Below are 15,268 nucleotides of genomic sequence, written 5' to 3' on the forward strand. Positions count from 1 at the left end.
TAGGGGTCTATTTCAGGAGCAGGTGAGATTCTGTGGCCTGCAACATGCAGGAGGTCAGACTAGTTCAGGGGTAGGCAACCTATGGCACGGGTGCCAAAGGCAGCATGTGAGTTGATTTTCAGTGGCACTCACACTGCCCGGGACCTGGCCACCGGTCCGAGGGGATCTGCATTTTAATTTAATTTTAAATTAAGCTTCTTAAACATTTTAAAAACCTTATTTCCTTTACATACAATAATAGTTTAGTTATATATTATAGACTTATAGAAAGAGACCTTCTAAAAACTTTAAAATGTATGACTGGCACGCGAAACCTTAAATTAGAGTGAATAAATGAAGACTCGGCACATCACTTCTGAAAGGTTGCCGACCCCTGGACTAGATGACCACAATGGTCCCTTTTGACCTTAAAGTCTATGAGTCTAGGAGCTGACACTTTCTGAAAGCTGTAAAATCTGGTTTTTAAAAATTAGGAACATTGAGTAGGGCTGTAAATCACGAAAAACTGTATGTACAGATGTTCATGCTTTTAGGAAAGAGTTTTTATTGCCAGTGAAAAATGACGGCCCTTGGCCCAGTCGACACACTGGTTTTGTATTGGTATAGCCATTCTGGTTAGGGATGTGACTTGTTACCAAAACAGAGATTGAGCTGGAACAACCCCTAGCGTGCCTATGGTTATATTAGTATAAAGGTGCCTTATACTGGGGTAGCCGATGCCCTCTTCCATATAGGAATGAGTTCACTGGGGTAGATAAAACTGCACCCATACTAGGCGGGTCCTACCACAAACTCCAGTAGCATGGTTAAAGCTGTACCATTTTTGTGCATGGACAGGACAACTGAAATTCCTCTGTGTATCCACAAGGCAGGGACAAAGCAAACAGCAGCACCTCTGGGGGTAAGATGACTGGTTCATGCCTAGGGCCGTACCAAACTCATGGCCATGAAAAACGTGTCACAGATCATGAAATCTGGTGTCCCCCATGAAATCTGGCCTTGTGTACTTTTACCACTCTAGGCTTTTATCGGGGGGAGGAGTCACAGTATTGCCACCCTTACTTCTGTACTGCTGCTGCTGGCGGCGGCGCTGCCTTGTGAACCCCTTTGGGTCGGGACCCCCAGTGTGAGAAATGCTCAGTCTGGGCTTTACATAGGCTTTGCCGTTTTTATTACAACATTGTGAAATTTAACAGTTAAATAGCTGAAACTGTGAAATTCAATATTTTTAAAATGCTATGACCATGATGTCTACGAAAATGGACCATGAGTTTGGTAGGGCCCTGTTCATGCCCATTCAGCCATTAGCCTCTCTGTTGAGAATGCCAACACACCTGCCAAGTTGTGTTAAATGTAACATTGTTTTTGGCGACACCGAGACCTGCACACTAAGAACTGGACAGAGAGCCACATCTCACTGCCCATAACCCTCCAACATCTGTCTACTGATAAGGCTGTTGGGTCAGCACTGACCCAGGCTGGGTTTGAACCAGCTACATAGAGGGAGGAAGGCTTCATACATAATTACTCAACTTCTTATGTACCATGATCTTAATGTGGTGGTAGAAACAGAAAGCCTGGGACTCGCACCATTTCCGGGAAACTCAAGAAGAGTCTTCAATTGATTTAGGAAGTGCTGGTTTAAGGTCTTTGAAAAGGAAACTCCAGGATGCTGGTGGAACCTGAGTTCCCCACTTTCTACTCCCTCCCCTGCCTAAAGATTAAGGCTTTTGTCTGCTATTCTAGGTAACCAGCCCCTGTTCCATGCCCCACCTTGCAGGACAAGAATGGTGGGAAACATACCCAGAGAAGCAAAGGCAGGGCCTTAGCAACAGTCTCAGACCAACAGGAGAAAAGCCTGCATGAGCGAGTGCCTCTCGCTGCAGCTACTGACTGCTAACGGGGACAACGGTCCTATGGAGCATTCAGACAGCAGAGGGTTAGCTATGGTGAACGGCTTTTATAACCAGACCCCTAATTCAAAGATAGACTTACTGCCACACCCAGCTGCTTGAAGCAGCAAATGCTGGATTCAAGTGTGTGTGTGTGTGTGTGTGTGTGTGTGTGTGTGTGTGTGTGTGTGTGTGTGTGTGTGTGTGTGTGTGTGTGTGTGAGAGAGAGAGAGAGGGGGGGGTGGGGGGGGGGGTTCTAAACAGCAGGGCTTTCTCGCTCGCCACTAAAGCCGCCTCACCTGGCTGGAGCTGGGCTACTGGCTGGAGCAAGAGAAAGCAAACGCAGGCTGGTGTTCATCCGGGATTAGGCGCGGCCAACCTTCTGATTTACAGGGGAACGCTTCCCCCCGCTCCGGTGGCACCTCAGCCCATTAGGCTCAGTTGTAAGCCGGTTTAAGTGCCCCAGGGCTCCTTACCTCTGATATGGCAGCATTTCACATCATGGTAACACAAGAGCCAAAACGGGCGAGAATCAGGCCAAAGGGGTTTTTCCAGGTGGAAGTCCCGGACTGCAATACCCGTCTTCAGGGGCAGCTCTAGACATTTCGCCGCCCCAAGCAGGGCGGCATGCCGCGGGAGGCGCTCTGCCGGTCGCCGGTCCCGCGGCTCCGGTGGACCTCCCGCAGGCATGCCTGCAGAGGGTCCGCTGGTCCCACGGTTCCACCAAAGCCACGGGACCAGCGGACCCTCCGCAGGCATGCCGCCGAAGGCAGCTTGCCTGCCGCCCTCCCGGTGACTGGCAGGGCGCCCCCCGTGGCTTGCCGCTCCAAGCACACGCTTGGTATGCTGGGGCCTGGAGCCGCCCCTGCCCGTCTTAAATACACACCGTCCTAGTGGATGGTCCCATGTCCCCTGTCAGCTAACCTTCAGGGAGAGCTGGCACTGAGAAGCAACACACCTAATGATGATGATACTACGTTAATGATCCAACCCAGAAGAGTTCATTCAACTCCAAAATGCAAATTAAAACACGCACCCTCTGTCTCTGCTGTTTCATTTCAGTTTGAAAGGGAAAGAAGTTTTCCAGCCCTTCCTTTTCAGTGTAGTGCTCCTAAGTACGTTTTAAATTAAGCTTCCAGTAGATTTTTGGCACCAGGGTGGAAATAAGATTTAAACTGTGTGTATTTTCCATGAGTTTGTGGCAAGCAAAAGGGCTTCTGTTTGGCAGTTTCAGTGCAGCCCATGTCACCAGCCTTACATTCGGACACTGCTGCTGGGACCGGGTAGGCGCAGGAGTCTATCACACAGCAGCACTCACCGGGGCTGGATTAACCTTTTGTGGGCCCGGCGCCAAACATATTTGTGGGCCCTCCATGGGGGCAATGGAGCATAGGGCAGGGGGGGTCGGTCCCCAGAGCAAGGGGGCGGCCAGGAGCAACGGGGCAGGGCAGGGGCAGCCACGCTCTGCCCAGCCCAGTGCGAGGGCACTATTTATAAACCGGCAGTTGCCAGATGCACAATGGCCCACCCGGCCCTGTGCTGCCAGCCTGTCCCTTCCCCTCGGGGGCAGGCCCATGTCGTGCCACACAGCCCCCATCCAACACCAGAACACCCCCCTGATTCCCTATGGCCAGAGCCCCCCCAGACCCGCTATGCCCAGGGCCCCCACCCAGACCCTGCCACAAATGCCCAGCACCCCACACAGAACCCCCACTCCCTAATGCACCAACACACACAGATCTTCCCTGCCCCCTCAGAGCCCAGCGCATCCCCCCAGGCCCTCAGAGACCCCCTCCCCTACACTCTGCCTCCCAGCCCCACTCACTGGCTCTGCTAGGAGGTGACTGTGTAGTAATAGACAAGCTGAGCTGCCAGCGCAACCGGGGCTGATCTTGGGGCGGGGAATCACTCCGGCCCCTCAGAGTGGTGAGATCAGCAGGCCAAGGGCCTGCCCCACCCGGGCTCCTTCACTTGCTTGGAGGGACGCAGCCAAGTCCCTCACACTGTTCCCTCCCCCCCCAAGCAACTGTCTAGACTAGCCAGGCTTCTGCACCAGTGCCAGGCAGCTCAGCTCTGGGGAGACAGGTGGGGCCCCCCGGGGGGTGGGAAGCAGAGACTGCCCAGAGCCGGAGGTGCACTGGGGTCCGGCCAGGAGGCAGAGAGAAGCCGGCGGGTGGGGAGGAGCCCTCGGCTGGCCGAGAGGAGCAAGTGGTGGGCAGGAAGGGGGGAGCCGGCGGGCTGGCAGGGTCTCGGGGCGCAGTGCAAGCAGAACAGGCCAGGGCCCCTTCTGAGCATGGGCCCGGCTCCATGGTGCCACTGGCACCACTGTAAGCCCGGCCCTGGCACTCACTGCTGTGCTGGGGAGGGAACAGGCTCACTACTGTGTTTCACGCTGTAGAGAAATGGGCCCAGGGCAGGAGGAGAATGGAAATCACTTGTACCAGCTGTGTGGTGATATCTGGGATTGGTCCTGTTTCCTTGGGCTGAGCTCACACGCAGGGGGTGCAAGGAGGCAGCTTTGAAGAGTTGATCGGAATCTAAATCCTCCCCCAAACTGGGGATGCTCAGGTGCAGGGTTTTGGTTGAGCCCCAGCTCTGGTGACATTGAGTGGAAGAAAAATAGACAGCTTTCTGCAAGAGCAGCTCCACTTCCTAGTTACAGAGCAGCACTGATGGGCACAAAGAAGGGAGAGAGAGAGGAACGGTGGGCAGGAGACACGACCTGGAGAATGGAGAGATTTGCAGGTGCTGATAAAGATGCACGGGATTAAAACGGGGCGGAAATCTTCCGCTTAAATGTTGTTTTGACAGACAATTGGGTTTTCAACTAAATGAACATTTTTGCAGAAGGCATCTCCTTTTGGGTCACATTTCAAACCCCCCAAACTTTTTGGTTTTCTCGTTTCTTGACAAAGAGTCTCAATTTTTCAGGCGGTGGGGAGGGGACAACATTTTTCTGACTAGGCCTACAAGTGATCCCTGGGGTAGGAGGAAAGGGAGAACATAAGAACGGCCGCACTGGGTCAGACCAAAGGTCCATCTAGCCCAGTATCCTGTCTTCCAACAGTGGCCAATGCCAGGTGCTTCAGAGGGTGATTACCTGTTCTATTTGTTCCAGGTGACCCATCCCCTGTCATCCATTCCTAGCTTCAGGCAAGAGGAAGTCTTTAACCCAGTATCCCTCCCTTACTCCTGGTCTTTGAGACCAGCTCATGGAACCGCCACTCCAAAAACGTAAATATCACCTTCTCCTAACCTGCTAAACTGTCTCTGCTTCCATATGGCAGGGCATTAAAATGTGATTTTCATCCTCCTTTATTTACCGCTCTCTCCAGTTGTGCCAGCTGTGCTCCTACGCTATGAAGGGTCGGTGGTTTATGCCTTCTCCTAGCTCTGTTTGCTTATGGTTGAATCTTTGTACCTAGGAGCATACTAATGCCGACTGTTCATTTCTGGAGGAGAGATGGGGATGGGGTCTCCTTCACTGGTTACAGGTCACAGACAGTTAAACAAAAAAACAACCGAAGATGTGCAATCGGCATTGTCTAAACCAGCCGAATCAAGCCCCGGGTTCAGCAAAGACAACAGGGGTCAGTGCACAGGGCACTGGACTGGAAGGCAAGACACCTGGGCTCTGCTCCAGGCACTGCGACCAGCCTGCACCTTCAGGGAGCTACTTCACTGCACTTCTGTGCCTCAGTTTCCCTAACTGAAAGGCAAGAATAATGTCCACTCTTTGAGATCTATGGATAAAAAGAACGATCTAAGAGCTCAGTATTATGACTCATTGTTCTCCTACCACCTTGCCTCTGGCAGGATTCCCCAGTCACACACAATAACGAGGCAGGTTGGAAAGGCACATCGAAGTTGTTATCTATACAGGTGTGTAGCTAAGAGTTTGAACTTAGAACATTCACACACTAGCTGTTCCATTGCCTCTGGCCTGCAACTACAACCGAGATCTGCCCAGGCACACTTGCCATTATCCACAACAGGCCGCATCCCATTCTGGTGTAAATGGAGCCGCACCAGTTTACACCAGCTGTAGATCTGTCCCCGTACGATCACTAACGCACCAGCTGCGGTGAGAGGCCTGAACAAAGAGCAGGGAAAAACCTCCCCACCAAGCACCATATGGAATATCACCCCAAGGATAACAGAGCACGTGCTTTGTGATGTACATCGCATATGCCCACCCATACCCAGGCATTTATACACAGCGCACAGGTCTGCTCGAACCACAAGCAGATCCGCACAGCTGTGGTGACTGAAATTCACTCTACATTGGAAAAAAACCCTAAAGTTTTCTAATTTCTCTAGCCTCATTGTCCAGGATGCCACGATTTCTGCCTAGCATTTAAAAGCCACTCTTGCAATAGGCTTAATTTTAACTGCGTTTATTTAACTGACAGGTACAGACAAGCAGAGGAGGGGCCATCATTTCAGGTCCAACATGGGCGGCGGGAGGATTCCAATTACCAGTCGGGAAGTAAGAGGAGAGAAGCCTAATTTCCCCTTTACACACCCCAATGCCTCCAAAACCTCAGACATTATTTCTCTTCCCAGGGCTTGACTCTGATCTCACTTACAACAGTGCATCCAACGAAGTGGGTATTCACCCACGAAAGCTCATGCTGCTAAATGTCTGTTAGTCTATAAGGTGCCACAGGATTCTTTGCTGCTTTTACAGATCCAGACTAACACGGCTCCCCCTCTGATACTTAACAGTGTCACGGGTTAGTCTGGTTTACCCTGACGTAATGGATTGCAATTTCAAGGAGAAATGTGGGATTTCAAAAAGGACCCAGGACACGGAAAGTCTCCGAGGGGAGTGTATGTAGTTAAATGAACAAGAGGAGAAAATCCTCTCGCCCCATCCATCCCAGAAGGGGGTATCTGCCCCAGGAAAAGGTGGCTTGACATTTGCAAGTGTCGGCTTTCCGGTCGCCTCTGTCCCCTGAAGCCTGTTTTTCCAGGTACAGTTAAAACACTGGATTGCCCCCTCTTTTTTTCTTTTTTAAATACACACATCATGCAATCAAAGCCTTAAAATAGCCAGACCTGTTCTATTTATACCACCACGTCTGTCTGCCTCTGCCTCCCGAAAGCGCAAACAGTCCTGCAGTGTTGGCAGGAGCCCGATCCTGGGGATTTTCCCTGCCCCGCTGCCCGTACCTCAGCTATTGCTCCTGAAAGCAGAGGCAGTAAATGACTCCGCGGAGGAGCTTTTCTCAGTACAGATGGGCACAACTATCCTTCCATTGCACATCCCTCAGGTTCGCTCCCGGTCATCCCTCTAGTAGGGGCCTTAGGCGCTTCAGTAGCAGCACTGCTATTCCAGTTGCATCCGGAGGCCTCAAGGAACTAGCGTGTATTGTACAGAAGGGCTTATAAGCCAAACGGACAAGACAGGGGAGAGGAAGCAGATGTGAAGTGATTTGCCCAAGGCCGCATGGCACATCAGCGGCAGAGCCTCAGCCCAGGTCTCTCAAGTCCTAGCCCGGAGCCCTGTCTACTAAACCACAGAGCTTGTCAAGCTGCAGGGCAGTGGCTACACTTAGCACTTCAAAGCGCTGCCGCGGTAGCTTTGAAGCGCTAAGTGTAGTCAAAGCACCAGCGCTGGGGGAGAGCTCCACCTCCCTGTGGGGAATAACGGACAGCGCTGGGAGCCGCGCTCCCAGCGCTGGGGCTTTGACCACACTGGCGCTTTGCAGCGCCGCAATTTGCAGCGCTGGAGAGGGTGTGTTTTCACACCCTGCTGCAGCGCTGCAAATTTGTAAGTGTAGCCAAGCCCTTTGTGGTGGATGCTGGACAACAAACAGCGACACTAACCTCTCCCACTTCTCCTTCACCCAGCACTCAAGGCCGAGCCAAGGAGGCTGCACTGATCTACCCCAGCTGAGGATCTGGCCCTCGAGCGCTAACATTTTATCATGTGCATTCAGTGCCGGGGGGAGGTGACTGGTTCATAGCCCTGGAGTCTGAAGTGCTGGACTTAACAGGTGCACCAACCCCACATGGCCTCATCAATATCCCTCAACCCGGGATGTAGAAGGGTAACTTCTAAGAGCGAGTGGGAGTTCAGTCCTCCAGGCCCTTTCAAACCCTGGCCTCTCTCGCAGACAGCGGTGGCTGTTTACCAGATGTGCCCTGGAGAGCGACTCAGCCCAGGCTCCTGGCTCTGAGCCCTTCTGCACTGTTTGCAGGGCTTAAATTGAGCTGGTGCTGTCTGGAGCAGAGCACTGGTAAATATTTTCCACCCCCCTGGGGTTTTTAATAGCATGTTGGGAGGAGGGGGGTGTCCAGGAAATACTCTATGAGAATTTAAGCCCTGAGCGTTTGCACGCAGAGCAGAACTTTGCTTTCTAGCCCACTCCTAGTAGGATCGGACCTGAGAGCAACGCATTTCACAGCAGCTACCCACCGACGAGAGAGGAACAATTCTTAGACATCCTGGCTGCCTTGGGGTGGATTTCAAGCAGCAACATTATGGCCGAGGCCTCCGAGGGTACATCTCTGCTGCAGTTAAACAGACGCGACTGGCCTGTGTCAGCTGAGGCCAAGCTCTGGGCTCCAGCCTGAGCCCCGCAACCTGACAACCCCGCAGCCCGCGTCAGCTAACGCAGGCCAACCCCGGGTGTTTACACTGCAGTGTAGACAGAACTGGAGCGTGTACGCTCCTTCAACAGCTGGCTAGGTTACGCGGCGGGATTTCTGTTGGCCCAGATAGCCCCCAAAAGGTAGCTGGTTCAATATGAACTCAAGGAGACGCCAGGAAGGTGGGTTGGTCTCAATTTATACCTCTGCTATCAAAGGCAGGTGGTTATCATTGGGCTGTTAACGTCATCGGTTCGGTATTTTCCTTTGGAGAACTGACTGGCTCCGATTTTCCTGGAGGATTCCCAAGGAGACACATTCGTTTCAAGGACTGCTCACGGGGGAGCAGCGAGTCTGCCCCCCACACTGACCCCACTCTCCCTGGCGATCCAAAATACCACAGCGCACTCCGCTGAGATTGCTCCCCGCCTTGGGGAGAGCGGGAGGCGGAGGACGGGCGTGCGAAGGCAGCACCAGGCGTGAGCATTGGCCCGAACAAGAGGACTTTTGACCCGGTAAAGCCCTTGGACTGAGATTGAAGAAATCGGGGTTGAGTTCCTAGCTGTGCCTGGAGCTCCCTGTATGTCTCGTTGGGTCAGGGATGGCAACAGCCTGGACAATCCTTACTGAATGAAGATTAAGGGTCATAGCAGTTCACTGCATTGAAATGCAAAGTCTATGTATTACTGTGGGATTGTAGGTAACTTTTCTAGGGGGGAGATCTGGCCAGTGTAAACCTTGGGACGTGGTATCAGCCTCAAGGGACTCTTTTAAACAATGTGCCAGACAAACAAAGTTTAAGCAGGGTTCTCCTGTGAAATACCTGGGGGGAGGTGAATGCAAATTACTCACTCTGGTTATGCAAAGACCCAAGCTTTAGCAGCTTTGCCCTGAGGAGAGGACCATTGTCTGGCTGATTACTTAGTTGTGGGCTCTGACGCTCAAAGACCCAAACTGTATAAAGAAGTGACTCTCAGATTCACTGGGGTGCTTGTTCTGAGCTAACAGCTGTTATGAACTTGTAACCACAGGGAAAAAAACCTTTGGTGGGGTTTGAAGGACTGATCACCTGCCAGAGCCCTGGCTGGAGCTGGAGTGATCTCTGGCAAGGTTCTTATCAGCCATGTAGATTCTTTTAATATGTTATCTCCTTAGTGCTTTTACCTTAAGAATAAACATGCTTGCTTAGAAAGAGCTGTGTGTCAAACTAACTATGAGCAATTACACTGTGGATACCCTCCGAAGAGAAGACAAAACTGCCCTACTTATGCAGTCTGACTTGCTGGGGATATGACAGTGCAGGTAGAGAACTGTGCAGCCTGGAAAAATGCCAGTCAGGAGGGAGAATGTCATGGGTCTCTACACAAGAGAGGTGATGGTTGGGGAGCCTGGAGTCTAGAGTGGGTGCCCTCCCTAGACCATAGCGGGGGAATATAGGTGCAGCTTCCCTGAACTGTGACACTAGCATCATGGGATATTGATCTCAGACGGGTCCTCCAGGCACTACCCTACAATAAGTAACAATTCCAGCTGCACAGCCATAGCTCCCATGTCGGTAAATGAATCTTGGAAAATTGAATCACTGGTCCAATTTCATCCCTATCATCACTCTATTGACTCTAATAGAGTTACAACAGCAACCGGTTTGTCTCACTTTGTTTCTCGTTAGTATCTTCCAGTCCCGGCCTCCCACTTTCGCACACGCTTCCTCCATGATACTGGGGGCAGATCCTCATGTGTAAACTGGCATAAATCCATTGACTTCACTGGCGCTATGCAGATTTACACCAGCTGAGGATCTGGTCAGTTTTCAGTCATGTGGCAGGAGCAGCAGCTGGACAAGGCATCAGGCAATTAAGCAACTCTTGAGCTCATAAATTGCACATCTGAGGCACAACAAGGCTTGGAGGAGAGATGGGAAGAGAGGATTATAAATGTAACCTCAGAAAATGCTTTACTCTCAAGGAAAGTTAAGGAGCTGGCACCCACACTTCTGAGAGACAAGGAGAACTCAGTGACAGATGGTCCTGAACCTTCTCAGGGCTAGTCTATACTAGAAACACTCCAGCTGCATGGCCCATCGATGCCAGCGGGAGAGAGCTCTCCTGTCGGTATAATAAAACCACCTCCACAAGAGGCAGTAGCTATGTCGGCAGGAGAAGCTCTCCCACCAACATAGCGCTGTCAACACCGGTGCTTAGGTCGGTGTAACTTACGCCGCTCAGAGGGGTGGCTTATTTGCACTCCTGAGTGACATAAGTTATACCGACATAACTTGTAGTGTAGACGAGCCCTTAATCACCTCTGTGTCAAAATAAAGATTACAGAAGACATCTCCTTCCCCTATGCCACTTTGCAGCTACATTTCAACTCTCTCCTTCCCCTGTGCCAAGGGGATGAAAAACACCATAGCCTTCCTAGGGCCAGAAGAGACTTCCAGTAGACCACTGGGGCAGGATCCCAAGTCCATCTCCAACAGCCTATTGTCAAGACTTGATCGGTTTCTACTGATGGCCATTCCACCACACCCTGCCCACCACAGTGTTAAGGAATAAAGAGAAAAAAATCTTATTCCAAAACAAAACGAAAGGCCCGATTCACCGCAACATCCCTCGTTTTATGCCACTGAAATCAGTGGAGTTATATCGGCATAAAACTGGAGTAACACAATGGAGAATTATGCCCACAGTATCCTATGAACAGGTGCTGGTTCAACTGATGTGGCTGCTACTGCCCCACTCACTGAAATCACAAGAAAGTGACCCCTTGTATCCCAGAGAAGACATTTCTCATCTCTTACTAGAGAGGAGAGAGAGGGGGAAATGCACAAGAAAGCCCGACATCAGCTAAGAGAACCAGGTTAATAAATTGGTTCTCTTGCCACTGACTTTTTCAGCTGGCTCTGCACATAAGAAGAGACAAGATGCAGTCTGGGTTATTTTCTGTTTTGAAGGGGGAGCAGTTTTCTGTCTTAAGATATCCACCCCCTACCCCCCCAAATCTCCCCTCTATCACCCTCCTCCCAATATGTACAATAAAAAGCTAATCACTTTGATTACCAAGAGCTGCTGTTTATCAGTGGAAAATCTTGTGCTGCTAAAAACTGGATTAAGAAAGGAGACAGACAGATTTCCCTCCACCAGGACTATAGAATCATTTCTATTTCATCCGCATGATAATACACTATTTAGTATATTCGCCCTTCAGTGACAGCACATGGGATCGGTCTTCCTTTAAGGAGGGTAAATCTGGGGGTATAAACTTGTAGCCAGTGCCTTGTTAGAGGAAGATTTTTAAGTCAGACAGGACCACTGTGATCATCTAGTCTGACTTCCTGCATAACACAGGCCATAAAAATGTTATCCAGGGACTCCGGCACCAATCGCAATCACCTGGGGTGGAACGAAAGCATATCTGATTTCAGTGGCACTGGTGTAAATCAAGAGAAATGCCATTGCAGTCAATTATTTATATGTGGGCACAACCACTGAGCACTTCACGTCTTAGGTAATTACAATATGTTAGTATGCAAGTCTAATTGTAGGTCACTTTTTGCCCAGCAACTTCTAAGTTCAAGATCCACGATAGCACTGGTAGAAAAAGCGACTGCCCCATTGTTTAGCACAGCTTTCAGAAAACGATATTATTCCACTCCTGGAAGAAACAAAAATAGTCCACTTTATGTACTGTTGCTATAGCTGGCGTACGGATCTCTGCCATGGATTCACTATGGGCAAGCGTCTCCATAGCCCGGCATCTTGAGTAGTCCTTTCCAGCAGTGCCCGGTGGGCGTCAGTGCCTCTAGATCAGGGTGGTAGCATTAGTGTGAATGGCTATACAAAGGTACATGGCCTCCCTTGAGACTCGACACCCCTTGAACACAGCTGCAAAAAGTAAAAGCAGCATTTGGTAAAGGTGGCATTTCAATGCAGCCATACACAGCAGCTTGAAAGGTGGCTAAAACTGAGATTTTCAAAAAGGGACTAGTGATTTGGGTGCCTCATGTTATTGGTTCCCAACTTAAGACACCTTCAGAGGGTGGATGCTCAGAATTTTATAACAATCAGGCCTTTTAAAAGGCATCTGAAATTGGGCACCCACTCAACAAGGTATCCAAAATCACTTTTGAAAATCTTGGCCTAAAGTGACTTACAAGTCTAAGGCCCATTGATTTCAATGGGAGCTGGGTACCTAACCTGCTTAGGTGCTTCTGAAAGTCCCGACTGGGCACCTATCTGCATTTTACATGACCGACTCTCCAGGCCTCTCTTTTGAAAATGGCATTTAGCCTCCTAAGCCACTTTGACATTTAAAAAAAAATTCACACCCTTGAGCTAGCTGAATATTTCCCCCCTCAAAAAATATTTTGATGAAAAATAAATTGTCAACGAAAACAATGACAGAAATTTCTCATTTGAGTGAAAGTGTTCCGATTTTTTTTAATTAGAAAAAAAAATCAAAAACAATTTTTCCCCTTTTCTACCTCTTCTCTTCCTTTTTTCCTCCTTTCAGGGAAAAAAGAAAAAAATAATTGCGGAGAATAAAACTGAAAACCAAAAACATTGTGGGGTTTTTGAAAACAAACATTTTTCAGTTTTAGTTTCATCAAAAATTCCCCCCAAAAAGTCAAACCAGATGAAAACGTTTCTTTTCACAGAAAATACATCGCATTTTTCTACCCGCTCTGATAACTACCCAGTGCTCAAAACTGCATCATAAGAAGTTTTAAAAATAAATCTTTTAGAGATGGAAGAGCCCACTAGACAGATTTAGCTACTGACTCTAATTTTCCCTCCCTCCCACCCCCCTGCAACACTGGATCAGCCGCTTTGATTTACTGAGTAAACAAATACTGTAATCCTGGAATTATTTTACAAAACAAAATGTTTTCCATTCATCCCTGTTCACACAGCATGGTGGGCTCACCAGCCCACACCTGGTTTTAATAACAACCTTGCAGCCTTCCAAATCCACTCTGTATTAATCATAGACACAGCACTGTTCCTCTGCACGTTTCCTGGTTCCATCCACAGCAAACTCTGCTTTGGGCAAACATCTAGTACAGAGGCAACAGTACAGAAAAGAGGCATTTGTTCATGAAAGTGCTGTGGGGACAGATAACCTGCAACACAAAACATCGTTCGGGGAGCGCTATTGGCCTTATGTTTGTCACAGAACGAACCAAATATTTTTCCAGAAACTGTTCTGCCGCTGCCTATCCAAGGTACTTATCTGGTCCCCCAACACTGGAGCATCTGAGCGCTCCACAATCATTAACGTATTTCTTCTCACAACAGCCCCGTGAGGCAGAGCAGTGCTATTACCTACACTGTACAGAGGGGAAACTGAGGCACAGAGCAGCTGCATGACTTACCCATGATCCCACAGAAATCTGTGAAGAGCAGATCTCCCAAGGCCTAATCAAGTGTCCTAAATACTGAACCATTCTTCTCTTCTACCGTTATAGCCACCATTTCATATCCAACCAAAGGATGGGCATCGATGTGGAAATAGGACACATTTCGGAGAGTGAAGGTAATTAACTACCGGAACAGCTCACCCAGGGATGTGGTAGAGTCTCCATCACTTGGGAGTCTTTAAATCAAGACTGGATGGCTCTTTCTAAGAGCTACGCTCTAGCTCAACCACAAGTTATTGGCCTTGATGTAGGAATCAGTGGTGGAAATTCCAGGACCTACGTTATGCAGAAGGTAAAACTAGATTACAATAAAGGTACCTTCTGGCCTTGAAGTCTGTGAAATCCATGATCAACATTAAATTCAACATGGGGGAAGGGCAGATTCTCCGTTCAGTTATCCCACCACCAGTAACTGGAAAGGAGAATTTGGCACCAGATGGAATCATCATTCTAGAGCTAGGTTGGCTAATTGCCTATAGAGGGCCTGATTCTCCTCTCAGTTGCATCAGGTGTGACTACATGGACACCAAGAGAGTTGCTCCTGGTTTACATCAGCGGAAGGCCTGGCCTAATCTGCTGAATTCCCCGATTCCAGCCTGGGATGTAGCTGCATCTGGGCAAACCTCTATGGTCGACAGGCAAAGCTACAGCCAGCACCAGCAGAGCTTACCCTTGCTTGAGTCTAGGGGAAGGCAGGGCTGACGAGAGTCGGGGGGAAGCCGGTACAAATTACCGGGGTCTGGCGGTTCGGAAGGGGGCCCGGGGCCCGGCTTCGTCGGCCCTGTTTAGCCGGTCCGCCCTTGCTGGGGGGCCTGAAAATTTTTTTCACCAGGGCCCGAACCCACTCTCGGCGGCCCTGGGGCAAGGGGCATTGGGTGCAGGTAGCAAGGAGATCGCACTGCTGCAGCTAGACGGATGACTGGTACTGGGGAAAATCCCCAGGGAAGATAAGCCTCGGGGAGAGAATCGGGGCCGGGGGTCTTTCAAATGTACGACGCCGTCTTTCCAAACCGACACCCCAAGCCCCTCATCCACTCACCTTCGTGCCTCGCCGTGGTGCAAAGGGGCAGTAAAGCTGCCCCATCCCAGCAACTGGGGACTCCCCTGAAGCCAGGAGACCTGAGTAGGAGCAGGTGCTGTCGGAGATAGTGAAGCCAAACCTAAACCACCCCTGGGGACATCCCCAGGTGGCCAATGAGGCCAGTTCTCTGGATGCAGGGTCTGAGGATCTGGCCACATGCTGACCCATTGCAACGCCCAACCCGCCTTCTCATTCCAATGCCTTAGAAGGGTTTGTTTTTCGGCTGTTAACAGCTTCTTCGGAGCTGTTTTGGGGGATGGGAGGAGACTGTCTTTCTAC

General features: G+C 50.1%; 1 protein-coding gene across 4 annotated transcripts in view; it reads right to left on the reverse strand.

Moving 5' to 3' along the window:
- The window catches only part of CPNE2 (copine 2), a 171,353-nt gene that overhangs the window by 123,136 nt on the left and 32,949 nt on the right, over positions 1 to 15,268 (reverse strand). The window contains exon 1 of one of the 4 annotated variants that reach the window (XM_044987117.1): positions 2,369 to 2,532. The exons of the other annotated variants lie outside the window; for them this stretch is intronic. The gene's annotated coding sequence lies outside the window, so the exon portion shown is untranslated. Of the gene's footprint in view, positions 1 to 2,368; positions 2,533 to 15,268 lie in introns of those variants that run through there. 4 annotated transcript variants of the gene reach the window in all.

This window comes from Mauremys mutica, chromosome 14 (genome assembly GCF_020497125.1).
Source record: "Mauremys mutica isolate MM-2020 ecotype Southern chromosome 14, ASM2049712v1, whole genome shotgun sequence".
Classification (NCBI taxonomy): Eukaryota; Metazoa; Chordata; order Testudines; family Geoemydidae; genus Mauremys; species Mauremys mutica.